We start from the raw sequence: 13728 nt of genomic DNA on the forward strand, positions 1-13728 counted from the left end.
TGCTTTCCCTTGAGTTCTGTTTTGCTTGAGTCCTAGGGACCCCTCAAAGCTCCTAAATGTCACATGATGAAGCCAAGTGTACTTTCTAGAAATGATGCAATGAGATCAGAGAAGTGTTTTGGAAGTTGTCCCTGAGATAATGGGTGTCACAAGACAACATTACAATAATTTTAGTGTAATGATCTTAATTGGTCTCATTTCCAATTAGAGACTTGAACTACACTGCATCTAATGAAATAGGAGTGTTCCAATGGGTTGAGAAGAAGAATTTGATTTTTTTTGGGGGGGTCCGGTTGTGGGGCCTGAACTCTGGGCCTGGGCCCTGTACTCTGGGCCTGGGCCCTGTTCCTCAGCTCTTCAGCTCAAAGCTAGCGCTCTACCATTTGAGCCTCAGCACCACTTCTGGCTTTTTTTGCTTATGTGGTGCTGGGGAATTGAACCCAGGGCCTCATGCATGCAAGGCAAGTGCTCTACCACTGAGCCACCTTCCCAGCTCCAGAATTTGATTTTTATAATAAGAGAAAGGCTGAGGAAAACTAAGACAAAGTAGAGTTGTCACTTCAAAAGTAACTTTCCTTGTCATGAGGGGACCGGAAAACCGACAACAAGAAAGTAGCTGATTTATTAGGACTAGTTTATTTAAGATTACTTCCATGTGAGACTTATAGCTGAGGGGTCTCCAAAGGTCAGATAACAGCTCAATTACCTAGGATGGGCCAAAAATATCTTAGTTTCAATCACCCCATTTTGACTTTCAGAATGGTCTTTTGGATCATCGTACAGGAAGAGTCTAACGCGAAGGTCTTTTTTCATTTTTATTTAACACAAATATGTTTCAACCTATAGTTATGACCTTTCTCCACTTTAACCTGAAGATAGATTTCCATTCCTTGGGCTGGGAAGTGGCTCAGTGGTAGAGCGCTTGCCTTGCATGCATGAGGCCTTGGGTTCGATTCCTCAGCACCATATAAGCAGAAAAAAAGGCCAGAGTGGCGCTGTGGCTCAAGTGGTAAAGCTTTCACCTTGAGCTGAAGAGCTGAGGGACAGTGCCTAGGACCCGAGTTCAGGCCCCACGACCGGACCCCCAAAGATTTCCATTCCTTCTCTATACACACTCTTCTAATGGGAGTCCACATTAGTTGAAACTATTATTCTTATATTGAATATTTTGTGTGTTCTACCATGTACACATTCTTAAGCCAAACAGGGGATGCACTTGCATCCCTTGTCTGTACCCATCATTTTGTTCTCAACAAGAAGGTCCCCTGGACCTAGTTTTGCCTATTTAACTACCCTTTCCTTCAGTGATCTTAGTCCCTCCTAGGTTAGCTGTGGCTTTCACAAACTTCTTGGCATTAGTTTAGGTTCCTCTTCTTCTTTTCCATGAGTTGTTTCAGAGCTGAATTTGTGAGGCAGAAGAAATCAACAAAAAATGGACATTTTAATGACAGACAAAAAGACTAGAAACTTACACTAAGAATATTACAGAGAGGAGGATGGTGGAGAAAATGTGAGAACATAACCAAACTGTCAGAAAAGCTCCTAAAGGTAAACATACAGTAATTAGTGGGAAAGAAAGAAAATTATATGAGAGTATGTATGTACATGTTTCTGTCTTCTTACACCAGTGTTGCATAGAAAAGAGAAAATGATTATGGGAGGAAGAAGATCTGAAGCCAGGAAGTTGTGTAGTAATTTCTTAATGAGAAAAATAGAGCAAAGTAATAGAGAACCAAACAGAAATGATTCCTCATGGTGATTACATGGACATGATGTGAAGTCAGTGTTCCAACTGAGAAATGGAGATTGGACATGAAGTTGAGAAGGACTGAAGACCTAATAAGGAGTGCGGGAGTGAAATGGGAATGGGAAAAAATCCCACAGGCAAGAAGCTGTCTGGGAGATGCTTAGGAACAGAAACTAGGGTCTCTTCCTGGAGGTCTTGAATGTGCCTGATTTATAAAACACCAAGCTCTGCAAATCCTAAAACTGAGCCTAGTCATTGTCATGAAGATGAAAACACAAGACATCCTTTGACCTTTATCAAAGCTGGCCATGGGGACCAGGTGGACGTCTTTTGCTCCAACAGATGGTCAGTTTTCAAATTGAAGCAATCAGACATCTGAGTGTATGCCCTTTTGCTTGAAAGTAATTTAATACATTTCAATGATCCAAGAAGAGACCATATAACCTCTTTCTATTGGGGACTATATAACTGAAGAATATTTAAATTTGTTTTTCTGTCAATTTTTCTAGGATTTTTTTTACCTTTTTATTCCTGCTTTATAGTGTAGAGTTTATCACACTTTTTACTTCTATCCCTCTAAAAGCTGGTCTACGCAGTCTTCAGAGTTCCAGTTTCTATCATAGCTTACTTTGTTCCTTCCTTGTGGTTTCTGTTCTGTAATATTACCCCCAAACTACTCAATGTATCACCTAGTTTTTTCAACAATTCTATTATTTGTTTGTTTGGAAGTACTAGGGTTTGAAATCCGGGTCTATGGCTTTCTAGGAAAAGCCACATTTCCAGCTGCTCCAACCCAGGGCCAGCCTCACATCACAATACTTCTACCTAAGCCTTCCTTGTATCGGGATTATAGTTGTGATTTACCACACCCAACTTGTCAGTTGAGATGAAGTCTCACTAAATTTTGTCTAGGCTGGCCTCCAGCCATGTCTCTATTGAGAGAAAAAGTTAGCAAGATCACAATCTCAACAGGTACGATAATGTATATCTAAAATACCAGCTAAATGGGAGATGTAGGTAGGAGGACAGATGTTCATGTCTGGTCCCAGAAAAAAATAGCAAGACCCTGTAAGAAAAATGACTCAACTGAGAAAGGTCTGGAGGCTCAAGTGGAAGCATGCTTGTCCAGCAAGCTCAAAGGTTTGAGTTCCAAGCCAAGACCCAGCCCAAATCATCTGTATAAAAGCTCTCACCCATCTGGCCATCAAGAATTTATTGAATATACCACAAATGTTTTAAAAAATATATAAAGGAAGGGGTGAGTCAAAGGGGGGATGAAAATCTTGAATGGATGATATAGATCAATATGAATTATATAATGCATCTTGATATGTACTTGATAAATGGCAAACTAATTCAATACATATACTATAAAATTAAGAAAAGTGAGGGAAGGGATAGGATGGGTGAGAATGTTGAGAGGTATAACATTGATGAAGATGCACTGTGTTCATACATAAAGTACTGTGTAGAATGGAAACTACTTTGCACAACTTCTTAAAGATCATAAAAATATTGAAAAACTACATTCAAAATGGTACCAGAAGTAGAGCGTAGAATGGAGCCTGCTGAATTGGCACCAAACCATCCACTAGTTAGGTCATAATGAGACTGATTGAGACTGCCCCATCAATCTGACATTAAACAGCCAGCCTCACTCCACATTCGACAGTCTATACCCCAGTCTCTAGCCAGATGAAAGAACGAATTTAGTTGTACCCCTCTTATTCTTGAAAAACAAAGCCAACTACTTTCCTTATATGAAAAGAGTCCCTATACCTGTCATTTTGTAAAAGATCTAACTCATTAAAGCTGAGACAGACCCAGAGATAGAGAAGGCAAGAAATCTGGAAAGGTAAAGACTTTCCACCAGGATAGTAGGCAACAAGATTGCTCTCCTCCCCAAAGGAAGTTTAGATGGTGAGCAGTTGGGAGTTGGATTCTTAGGTAGCATAATAGAAACAGGGAAGGAGCAAATAAACAAAAACAAAACAAAACCTTTGTTGGGAGACTGAGTACATGCCAGCTAGAAGAGAAATTTATAAATCTTTCCCTGGTCATTTTCTCAATTTTATATATCATTCTATGCTTGTAATCCCAGCTTATTGAATTTTTGAGGGCACAATAGGAGTGAGAATATTATGAAGGGATGTGATCTCAAGATAGCAAGGCCACTGGAAAAAAGTATTGAGCACAAATGCCTCTAGAGCTAGGGATGCACTGAAGCACATATTTTGTCTTGTTTTTGTTTTTGTTTTTGTTTTAATTTACCAGGAACCTCTTTTCCCCCAAGGCAAACAATACAGGTTGCAGTTAAAAGTAAGCAATTAGAGCTTAGGAGCTGGACAAGCTGTAAGAAAATGCTACTGGAATTCGAAATTTCCCAAGGCATGTGAGAGTGCTTGTCTATAAAACTGCTTCAAGTGAGCAAAAGAAATGGCATTGAAGGTGGCAAAGAAATTCACAATGAAACACTACTGCCTCGGTGTACAGCACATTTCAAAGGAGCTAATGTCCCCAAATTACTTTATCCTTGCTCTGTCTCCACTTCCTGTCTCTTCTTGCACCATATGTGTTTATAATGACATATCGATTTCAGCTCCTGCTTGAGATGAGATAGAAGTTGCCCCTCCCATAGGCAGGGTTTTTTTTTTCTCTTGAGTCAGCTTTCCAGTGCACATTTTCAATGTATGATCTGTCTGCTGGGTGACTGGTCCTTGTACAGCATGGAGAAATAAGGTTGAAGAAGAGGGGATTAGGATGGGGGGAAAAAAAGGAAACAGGACCTTTCTCATTTCAGAGGTGAATTGAGTTCCAGGCCTGGGTTAGTAAGTGTCTATCAAATTCTGTCCAAGTCCTTTTCAAAGTCAAACACATTAAACCTAACAGCATTGACAACTCACAATACACATTTTAAACCAGAAAACTTGGCTCAGCATTCAGTTTGTGCATTGATAATTGATAGCCATTGGCTGATGGAAGTTTTTCTGTCTTCATTTACTTAATGGCTTCTGGATGATACTGGACTAGAATGGTGGAAGACTTCAGAGAGATTCCATTCTAATTGTAGAAAACCCCAACTCTGATAATCATCATAGGAGATAGCACACATACATACACACACACACACTCACACACATACACAAACATAGTGATAACATGTGACCTGAAATCTCATAGATAATACTGCACACATAAAGGCCAAAATAGAAATGCAGGTAAGTTCAAATTATGTGTGTGTTTCAAAAAACCAATCCGGTTTTATCACATTCATCTGCATGCAGTAACTTTGAAATACAGTGATTCCCAGAGGGGCTGGTTCTGTTGTAATGAACAGAAAAGTTGATTTTCTTCAAAACCTTCAATTGTTGTAAAAAAAAAAATTCAATGCCATGATACTGGAAATTTTGTTTGATCATAAGTAAGGTAAGAAGCTAATGGCCATCTGGTTATTACTGCATGCTGACCCATGCTAGATACTTTACATATATCATCCACTTTAATTAAAATTCTAATTGCTATTGAATATGTATGTATCTATTACAAATGAGAAAACTGAAGTTTGGGAGAATATGTGTAAAATGCCCAAGTTCACATAACAAGTAAGTGACAGACCTCAAGTCTGAACTTAGTCTCCTTTGACCTGATTAGTTGCTTAGAATAGATTAAATGTGTATGAGAACATATGTATTTGCTGGTAAAATATATCCTAGGAGTTGTCACTAAAGCTTAAGCTCAGTTGGGTAGATTGGTAAATTGAAAGGTTTGTATTATGTGTACAAATAATATATATGACAAATACTTTACACATGTAAATTTTTAAAAAATTGTAAGTTGTATTTAATAATGTCACCATTTCTTTCAAATTGTAATATAGTTAGAATTCTTCTTTAGAATTTTCTTTAAAGCCAGCGTGACCTTCATGAAAACTATTCATGGCACCTCCTAGGTGCCTTCTAAGCATTTGGACACCTTCTAAGTCCCAGCAACTAAGTTGTATGAAATAAAAATACGTGAGTAAATACACAATTCCTATGTTCTGGAAATCTGTGCCAGGTGGTATATATTACCTCATTGCAAGGCAGAATGGTGATGCACTTGCCTTCTATAGGAAATGTCTCCATACTTTGTATGAGAATCGATGACTACTGTGCCATTGAATGTGGCCTTGTGAATACTTTGGGCTTTGTTATTTTCTTTAAAAACTTATTTCAATAATGGATACAGTGAACTCCTGCTCTACAAGAACAACAACATATTCATAAGGGGAGCTTGGTTAGGAGCTGCCTTTTTCTTTTAGTTGGTCAATAAGTAAGTACTCTTTTTTAAATCAATTTTATTTTATTGTAAAGATGCTGTATAGAGGGGTTACAGTTACATGAGTAAGGCAATGAATACATTTCTTATGGAACATTGTTACCACTTCCCTTGTTGTTCTCCCATTATCCCTCCCCTCCCCCAACTCCTTCCCTCCTCCCCACCCCTGGAGTTGTAATGTTCATTTCCAATATACTGGATAAAAGTGTTCAGACTTATTACAAATGAGAATACTCAAAAATTCAGTCATAAACTCATAATAAGTTGGACACAAACGTCTAGAAACTGAGCGTTCAGTAATACTTCCTTTACTTTTCTTTCTTTTTCTTTCAAATGCTGGGGATTGAACCCAAGGATTGAATGTGTAATCTCAGTGCTCTACCACTGAGCCACATTGCAGGCTCAATGACATGTTCATATGATTGTCCAGCCTTCCTGTGACTCTAAGGGAAAAGCTCACCTTTGTTAGTTATAATCTCACTGGTGATTTCGTCCTTATTCTGAAGTGTCATCCAAATCTTGTAGTCATTAGAGACTAAATGAGAGAGACTTTATATTTGCCTTGAAGCATAATTATCCTATCTCCGAGTCTCATAGAGGGAGGAAAATCTTCTTTGGTTCAGAGATTCTTCAAAATTGGCCTTTATGATACCCACTGTACCTTTCAGTCAATTGGTTGCTAAATATTTCCTCTTGCTTTTGTTAATCCAATTCAGCAAATGTGTCTATGCTTTTGGAAAAAGAGAATAGTGGCATTTAGTAATTATCTGGCTTGCTGATTGACGCACAAACCCATCACAAATAATTCAATAATTCAGGCACTGCAGTAGATATTTTGGCCTGAGCTCTTCAATAGGGCTACCTATCAAAAGTCTTGTATACACACAAGATTCCCCTTTGTTTAGTGCTGTAACTCAGTGGCAAAAGAAAAGGAGTAGCTGTATGTAGTATATATAAAAAGAAAGACAGGAAAAGCAATTTAGTTTTTATATTTTTCCCTATCAAGGGTTTCAAAATTCTGATTATTAATCTGTTCAGGGGAGTTTGTGTCTTTGCTTCTCTCCAGATACATCACAAGCAAATATTCTGGGAGATTTGCTCTTTCTAAAGCTAACCTTTCCACAAATAAATAAATAAGGAAATATTCTAGAGGCTGGGAAATCAACAAAACCAAAAAAACTTGTTTTCCTACTTGTCACCAGAAAACAAATATCAATAACCTGTGTAAACACAGAAATGGTCTAGGCAGTGCAGTCTGCATCACACACAGGATGCCCAGGGCAAGGAGGAATAGTAACATTATATTGCCAATTTCCATGATGCATTGTTGCAAAGATTTGCAGAATAGCTTAAGAACACTAAGTTCATGGTCAGACCTAGAAGAAACAGTAACCAACGGTGGGCCAAGAGGAATAGTTGGAAAAAGAAAGCAGTAAATCTTTGCATCTCTCTGTATACTAACTCAGACATGAAGTGTGGTTACAAACTCAGTTCCTACTCTACTGTCTGCATCCATCCCTCCTCTGTCCCTAGCCCAGTGCTTCCTCTTTCTGCCTTCTCTCCTTTACTCAAGAGGACTCTGGGTTCTTGCAGCCTCTGCTTGGAGGCCCCTGCTGGCAGGGGAAAGTTGCCACTCTTCTTCACCTTTATGAGGAGAAGACAGAGGGTCATCTTGTACTGGAGAGACAATTCAAGAGTACTTTGCTATGCTTCAAATGAAAATGCAGCCTGACTTTTATATATCTATAGCTTTTAGACAATTTTAATACTTTTACAATCTCCCTATAATTTTCTATCTATCTATTTATCTATCTATCTATCTATAGATCTATCTATCTATCTATCTATCTAGGTACATGTGTGCATGTGTGCATGTGTGCATGTGTGTGTGTGTGTGTGTGTGTGTGTGTGTGTGTGTGTTTGCCAGTACTAGACCTGGAACTCAGAATCAGAGTGCTGTTAATTAGCTTTTATTTGCTCAAGGCAGGTCCTTTATCACTTGAGCCACAGCTCTGGCTTTTTTTCTGGCTAATTGGACATTAGAGTCTCACAGAATTTCCTGCTGAATCTGGCTTTGGATAATGATCCTCAGATCTTAGTCTTCTGAATAGCTAGAATTACAAGCCTGAGTCAGCAGTGACCAGCAACATATGTGTTTATATTTCAAACCTCACTTCTAGGCTTGAAAGAAAATATACATCCTTTGTCCCTCTGGGACTGACTTATGTCACTTAACATAATTTTTTCCATATCCATCCATTTCCCTGAAAATGACATAATATTGGTTCCCTGTAAATGTCACAATACTGGTTTTCCTTTTAGGTCTACCTTTATTAATTCTGCAAGCAGTCCCTTTAGCTTTAGGTTCAGAGAGCAACAATTAATAAGTTCCTATTTAGCTGTCTCTTTTTGAAGTCAGCAAGGGACGACAGCTTCAAGGAAACTCTAGAGAAATTCTGTAGTAGATAGAGAGACAGAAATGGAACTTTCTTCTAAGGCAAATTTGTGAGGGGCCAGTTACTCAGAAGTATGATCTTATATCCAGAGACCCCACTGTCAGGCTCAAAATGTTGAATAGAAACATAGTGTGTGTTAGCAGTGGTAACTGGAGGTTGGATTTGGGGACCAGACAGACTGGACTCATTTCATACCCTGCCTCTTGCTTCCTAATGGACAACCTATTTACCATTCTAGACTCGAGTTTCTTTGTCCATAAAATGGGGATAATAAGCTGAATGTTAGGACTGCAATTTTTTCTATGTATTTGTAATTGTGTTTAAACAGAGAAGATATGACCTTAAAGGCCTAAAAGGAAATTGGAGTTGCTTTCATTGATTTAATAATTTATTGATTTTCTAAAACAGATACTATTCTAGGGATTAGGGGAAAAACAAGGGGAAATCTATTGATACAGTTAGTAGAAAAACAGCCAATCAGAGAAAAACAGGCCTACACAGATTCCAGACGGTAGGCTTAGTTGATACAGCAAACTTGCCTGACAATGGGACAATGAGGAAATAAGGATAGAATTTGGCATCAGATGCCAAATTTGTAAAACAGAAAGGATACCCACCCATCAAAAGCCAGCCAATTCCTCTATTTCACCCGAGGTTAACCTCTGAACTGCCGTTTTCCTGGTAGCTTGTCTATGCCATGCACTTTCTCTGCTATATTTCTGTTCTAATAAACTTTCTTAGCATCTTTACAACGTTTGCATCTTGTCAGGTGCAAAGATCAAGATTGTTTAGTTGCCCTAATTTTCTGGTGATATGTTTGGCGTGTTGGCAAGGAACTTAGGCATTAAATTTGCCTTTTTTCTAATTTGAACTGATTAATTACTACAATGCTGCTGAAATTCCAATCTATTTCTGCTGATGTTTATTATTGAGCAGATGAAATCTAGATGACTTTTACAAATGAAAAAGTATCATTCCTGTATGTGATTTGCAAGGGAGAGCTAAGAGCAAAATACCCTGTGGCTCCTTGGATTTATATGCACTTTTGCTGTGTGTGTGTGTGTGTGTGTGTGTGTGTGTGTGTGTGTGTGTGTGTGTGTGTGTGTGTGTGTGTGTGTGTGTGTGTGTGTGTGTGTGTGTGTGTGTACTGGAGCTTGAACTCAGGGCCTCCTGGCTTCTTTTCCTTCTTTCCTTATTCCTTCCTTCCTTCCTTCCTTCTTTCCTTCCTTCCTAACTTCCTTCCTTCTTTCTTTCCTTCCTTACTTCCCTTCCATCTTTCCTTCCTTTTTTCTTTCCTTCTCTTTCTTCTTTCTTTTTTTCTTTCTTTATCTTTCCTTCTTTCCTTCCCTCCTTCTTCCTTCCCTCCTTCCTTCCTTCTCTCCTTCCTTCCTTCCTTCCTTCCTTCCTTTCTTCCTTATTTCCTTCCTTCCTTCCTTCCTTATTTCCTTCCTTCCTTCCTTCCCTCCTTCCTTCCTGCCTGCCTGCCTTCCTTCCTTCCTTCCTTCCTTCCTTCCTTCCTTCCTTCCTTCCTTCCTTCCTTCCTTCCGTCCTTCCTTCCTTCCTTCCTTCCTTCTTTCCTTCCTTCCTTCCTTCCTTCATTTCTTTTATCTTTTTTTGTACTAGTTCTAGGGCAGGAGCTCAGGGCCTATCCATTGTCTGTGAGCTTTTTTGCTTAAAGCTAACACTGTACGCCTTGAGTCACAGCTCCACATTTGACTTTTTTGGTGGCTAATCAGAGACAAGAGTCTCACAAACTTCCCTGCCTTGGTTGGATTCTAGCCACAATCCTCAAATCTCAACCTACGGTGTAGCTAGGATTATGGGCACAGGCCTCCAGCACCTGGTGGCCTCCTGTTCTTGCTCAGTTTGTTCTGTTCCATTTGTTGCTGTGCCACCTGAGCCCATATATACCTATAGCCCAACATATTGCTGGTTAACTGGAGATGCAGTCTCACAAACTTTTCTGGCCCTTCAGATTTCAATCTCCTGAGTTACTAGGATCACATTTATGAATTACCTAGTAGTACTTCCTCTGTCCTAAACTTCAGAAATAAGTTTCTGTTCAGGCTGATCAGCAAGAGTACAACATGAGGAAGAGTAAGATGTTCTTGAAGAAGCTGGATCTCCAATCTTTTAGCCTTGCTGATGAATCAGAGCCTAGAGGAAGAGCACTAACAGAGAAGATGAGGAGGAGTTGGTTTTACCTACTACTGGATCCTATGAGCCAAGCCTGTGAGAATGATAGAGAACTTTTTTTTTTTTTTTTTTTGCATTTGAGTCCTCTTTGATCTTTACTGCCTTGGGAAGTCTGCAATCCAAGTTTAGCTATACAGATTTTAATTCCCTGTTAATGAATAGTTTTCAACTAGGGAAAGTTTTCCCTCTAAGAAACCTTTGGCAGTATATGAAGACTTTTAAAAAAATAATTAATGTAGTTGGTAATGACACTGGTATCTAGTGGCTAAAGGTCAGGGGTCATGCTAAACTCGCAATGTAGATGCTATACAGCCCTGTAATCAAAAGGATTGAGTGACCTCAAATGTCATTAGTGCTGAGGCTGAGAGACATTCTGCTAAAGTAATGAACTTCACCCAGACCTACAGGAGGCACCAACTCGGGCTCATGTAGGCAGGTAGACTGACCATTGACAGCCAAGTAAAGTGACTGGCAGAAGCAGTGACCAACAACATTAGGAACACAGATGCATCTCACTCTGAACACAATGGAATCCCCTGGAGCTTAGAGGAAACATGGCAGGAGGCTTAATATCCTTCTGTCCATCTGGAAGGTCTGAAAAACCCTGGGTTCCCACAGATAGCCTTTTCAGGCAGAACAATTCCCCCAATCCTATTCTCCCTTGACCTGAATGTGATTGTCATTGGCCCTGATCTCCAAAAGCTTTTAGGACAAAACTTAGGATCACATGATCCAAAGCCAAGCTATTGTCACTGTCCTGTATATGTGGAATGAGATTTCCCCAGCCTTAAGGGCCTGTGTCACAACTCCAAGCAAGAAACCTTGTAGTCTTCTCTTCCATAGTCATATCTATCAGTTTAGCATTGGTTGGTGGTTTTAATTATTTTCATCTGAAATATTGGATTCCAAAATGTTGTTTAACTTGCATTTAGCTGAGCCTTTGATGCCAACTCTCTCTCTCCAAGTCCATTTATTTTCTGCTATTTCTGTGCAATAGATATTTGTGTGTCAGGAATTACTATGGTAACAGATTTTTTTCCCTATTTTTTATAATACTAGGGATTGAACTGAGGGCCTTCTGTTTGCCTAACTGCTCTCCCACTTGATATCTTCAGTCCTTGTGCTTTTAGTTTATTTTCTATAGATAGAGTCTTGAGATAAGTTTTTCCTGGCTGGCCTTAAATCTTATTCTTACTGTCTCTGCCTCTTAAATAGTTGGGATTACAGAAGTGAGCCTTCACACAAGGTTCTTCAATAGTTTTCTTTCATGTTCCAAGCTTAATTATGAAATGTTCCTTCCTACTTAACATGTCCCTTCCTCACTGAATTCTATGTTTTAGTTCCTGAAACAGTGCTCTCATGGTAGCATAGTGAATAGGACTATGCCTGCTACAAATTAAAATGCAACAAAATACATTCATCTTTACAGTAGTTGGAATATGGTTTTGCAGTAGCATCAAAGACAGAGAAAGTAGTTGAGTTGCTGATCATAATTTTTCAGCACATTTTTTTTATTATGAAAGTCATTCTTGATTCAGATGTTTAAATCTGACCTCCAAACAATCTTCCTGAAAACCAAGGATACCCTGTAGAACCTCCTGGAATTTTTAGAATGTCAGCCTGTAGATTATTTAAGGGTTAGAAGACTATGAATTTCTCCCTCTTTTAGTTTGATTCACTGATATAGAACTCAGGGCTCCAGGATGCAATTTGAAAAGGAAGAAACAAAGAGAATAAAGAAGAGTGGTTTATTAAGAATGTATTACATTCCATGCTAATGTCAATATAAATGCAAACTAAAAGCCCAGCTGGACTTAAATGCCTTGGAAAGATTCTGTTATTCTTCAGAATTTCATTAATCTGGTCGCAAATAACAGAGAGCTAGTCTATGTGCCCACCCCACTTCTGCCCCCCCTCCTTCAGTCATTGTTCATTTTAAGTTGTTATAATGGCTTTGGAAGTATTCATGAATTCTGGTGGCTTCACTCTCCTAATCATGTTGTCGGCTTAAAATTCACATTTAATTAACCTCTTCACCCAAAACATAAATCAATAATAAAACTCCAAATGCTTACCATACCAATAGTGATTTTCATTTGGAGGGAAATGGTTGAAAATTAGATGTTTGGATGCTTGAAGAAAGAATGCAGAGAAATAGCAGATATCTAGCAGTATGGAGAAGAAGCTAATACACAAACCACCAAATGGCAGCCCTGGATTTTAGATAATGGCCATGTATTCTGATATTAAAGACAACTATTTACGTATGGCAAGTTCAGAAAATGTCTAATATGAAAAAATTGGAAGTGACTTAAGATTCCAGCATGTGCATGTGTGTGTGTGTGTGTGAGAGAGAGAGAGAGAGAGAGAGAGAGAGAGACAGAGACAGAGACAGAGACAGAGACAGAGACAGAGACAGAGAAAGAGAGACAGAAAGAGAGAGACAGAGAGTGTATAAAGTGTACTGGGACTTGTACTCAAGGCCTGATGCTGTCACTGAGCTTTTCCACTCAAGACTAATGCTCTATCATATGAGCCACAATTCCATGTGCAGCTTTTCAGTAGTTAACTGAAGATAAGAGGCTCAATGTCTTCCTTTCAAGGGCTGGCTTCAAACTTGATCCTTAGTTCTTAGCCTTCTGAGTAGCTAGGATTATAGGTATGAGCCACCAGGACCCCACTAGGCTGCTAGAACTTAGCAGAAAGAAAGAAAGGAAGAAGAGGTGTTGCAGAGAAAGAATAAAGGCTCTGTGGTCTGACAGAGTTTATTCATGCTGATTCATATCCTGGCAGCGTGGATTCTGTCCTCTGACCTTCAGGATGTATTTTCTTTTCATAAAGTAGAAATGTTGGTATCCACTTCAGAGAAGTGTACTCGAGATAAATTAGGACTAACTTGATTAGCTATGTGGAGGAAAAACTTTACAATATGTGTGCTACATACACACATGCATGCACACACGCACACTCACACACAATATAATAACAAGAAATTCACCCTGGAATAACTGT

Source organism: Dipodomys merriami, unplaced genomic scaffold, assembly GCF_024711535.1.
Source record: "Dipodomys merriami isolate MVZ:Mamm:240054 unplaced genomic scaffold, mDipMer1.0.p SCAF_12, whole genome shotgun sequence".
Lineage (NCBI taxonomy): Eukaryota > Metazoa > Chordata > Mammalia > Rodentia > Heteromyidae > Dipodomys > Dipodomys merriami.